The sequence below is a fragment of the Pan troglodytes genome, chromosome X (genome assembly GCF_028858775.2).
Source record: "Pan troglodytes isolate AG18354 chromosome X, NHGRI_mPanTro3-v2.0_pri, whole genome shotgun sequence".
NCBI lineage: Eukaryota > Metazoa > Chordata > Mammalia > Primates > Hominidae > Pan > Pan troglodytes.
The window spans coordinates 147,865,853-147,868,818 of NC_072421.2; positions in this window are offsets into that span (position 1 = coordinate 147,865,853).

Consider the following 2,966-nt stretch of genomic DNA (forward strand, 5'->3'; position numbering starts at 1 on the left):
ATGACTTCAGAGGAGTACCCCAACTGACCAGGGGAAAGGAGGGCCTCCTGCTGCCTGAAGGGAACAACGGGTACACAGCATGGAGGTGTGAAAGAACAGTGTTTTTCAGAACAATGACTTGTTTGCTCTGTCCACCACATGAGCTACCTTTGTAGAGGCTCGGGGGCAAACCCAGAGGACAGAGCATCAAGCCAAAGAGGATTATCCTCAAGCCTTAAAATCAAATGAATCAAATGGAATTTGTGCTGCTAGTTTTCAGACTTTCTCAGGATCCATGACTCCTTTTTCCCTTCCAATTCCTCCTTCTTGGAATAGGAATGTCTGTCTTATGCCTGTCCCACCATGACATTTTGGAAGCAGAGAACTTGTTGCCTGGTTTCACAGGTACACAGATGGAGAGAAACATTGCTCCAAGATGAGTTATACCCCCAGTCTCACCCATATCTAATTTAAATGATGTTTAGATAAGATTATGGACTGAGAGTTGGTGCTGGAATGGGCTAAGGCTTTAGGGGGTGTGGAGATGGAGTGACTGTCTTTTGCATGAGAAAAATGTGCACTTTTGGGGGCCAGAGGGCAGACTGTTACTGGCTGAATTGTGTCCTCCCACCAAATTCATATGTTGAAGTCCCAACCTCCAGTATTTCGAAGTACCAAGTTGAAGTTGTATGTTGAAGTCTCAACCTCCAGTATCTCAAAATGTGACCTTATTTGGAAATAGGGTCATTGCAGATGAAATTAGTTAAGATGTGGTTATACTGGAGTAGGATGGGGCCCTAATTCAATATGACAGGTGTTCTTTATGAAAGAGAGAAATTTGGACATAGAAGTATGCATTAAAGGAAGACTGTGAAGAGACACAAGGAGAAGATGGCCATCTAAAGCCAAGGAGAAAGGCCTAAGACAGATCCTTCCCTCACAGCTCTCAGAAGAAACCCCACTGACACACCTTGATTTCAGACTTCTGGCCTCTAGAACTGTGAGACAAGAAATGTCTGTCGTTTAAGCCCCCTAGGTTGTGGCACTTTTTTATGGCAGCCCTAACAAACTATGACAGATTTTGGTATTTTGGATAGGGGCAGGTCAGGTAGACCACATATCCTAAGCAAAGGAGGTGGGACTTTAGCCCTCAGGGTTAGAGGGAGCCAAGGAAATAGTTTAAGCAAGGAAGGATCTGTATATGGGAAATTTACGCTAGTGGCTGTCAGGAGAATGTATTGGAGAGGACAAGACTGGAGGAAAGGAGACTAGTTAGGACATGGTTGCTGTACTCTAGATGAAAGTGAATGGCTGCCTAAATATAATAATGAAGATGATAATAATAATAAGTAGTAGTAGTAGTAGTTGCAGTATAATTATGTTTACAACTAATGTGAATTGATTACTTATGCTGTGCCAGGTAATTTACATGGATTAATTAATGATTGCAACAACCTGATGAGGTGGGCACTATTGTTATCTCCATTTCACAAATTAGGAAACTTGCCCCAGGCCACCCAGTAAGTGCTGAGGCCAGGAGTTGAACCAGGCAGTCTGACTCTAACACCTGTGGTGCAATGGTATGTTGGTAAATATTTAACAACCAGCCCTGATTTGTAGCATTTGCCCATTTTGGTGGTGTGCCTATTCCCACTATTGCCAATTTCAGGCTACCAATGTGTCATCAACAGGTTGACAAGATTTCTGAAAATGTAACCATCCTTTCTCACAAGGTGATGCAAGCCAGCTAGCGAAGCACCAGGCACAGAACTAGCCATGTGTGAAGTACATGTTACTTCCCTCCTCCCTGCTGAGCTTTATGTTAATAGGATACTCTTGAGGCCACTCAGTTCCGGACTGCCTAGGACATCCAAATCTTGGTTCCACAGGGAGTAACTGTGTGATCTCAGAAAAATTGCTTAACCTCTCTGAGCCTCAGTTCGCTTAGCCCTGAAATGTGTTTTTACAAGGCTTCATTGAGCTCATAGATGTTAAGCACAGGGCCTGCCACATAATAGGTGTGCCCTCAAGCTTTAGCTGCTTTTATTGCTTATATGATTGTGCTTTCCAAACACAGGTCACCTGGAGCACATTGTCTGGTTTTCTCCAGACGTCCTGAAGAGTGTGCCTGCCTGACGGTGGGCCCAGCTGGTTTCCTGGCGTTAGGTCATATTAACCTTGAGAATGATTGTGGTGATGGTGCAGCAGCAGCCTAGATGGTTGCTAAGACAGGCATAGGCCAGAGTTGTGTTGTTTTCGCTTTTTAAGTCACAAAATTGCAAATGGTCTGAAGCGTCCTAGAACAGTGGGTAGAACCTCTTCCCATGTGGGTCCTGAGTTGTGCCTTTTCTCTTGGAAAATAATGTCATTGCATGAAGAGTAATAATTAGCATGCCATCTGCATACTTTTTTCTATATAAGAGCTTTGACAATGTCTTTCAGTCCTATGCATGGTGCAAGTGGGAAACTGGCAGCCATCTGGATTTACATTAATTCCCTAAACTGTTTATCCATCTCTGTTTAAATGACCATATCCCATCCTTATCTAGGCTTTGGTAGCATTACCTATGGCATTTTGGAAACAGCGTTCATGGTAAGTAAGCAGCTACGGAGGGAAAAATTGACTTGTAGCCACAGTTTTCTGGTTTCATGGTGAAATCGATGCAAACCATTCTACAGGCCCTTAATTAACTGCTTGCTTGCTAATGAGGGCTTTTTTTTTTTTCTTAAAGGTTCCTGTATTTTAAATCAGTGAAGTCGCCAGGAAATTACAATCAATATTTTAACAATTTCCCATTTGTTTCTATTGTGTTTCTTCAACATCCGCAAGAATATTAAAATTGTTCAAGAACACAGCAAAAAGAAATAAGTCAACTTGTTTCCCAGTGGCTCTCCTCTGCCCCACCGGGGCAAAATGCCGATGTGTCCTCTGTGAGTGCCCCAATCTGTTTCCTTACCTGGCACAGACTCATCTTTTTTTTTGCCAG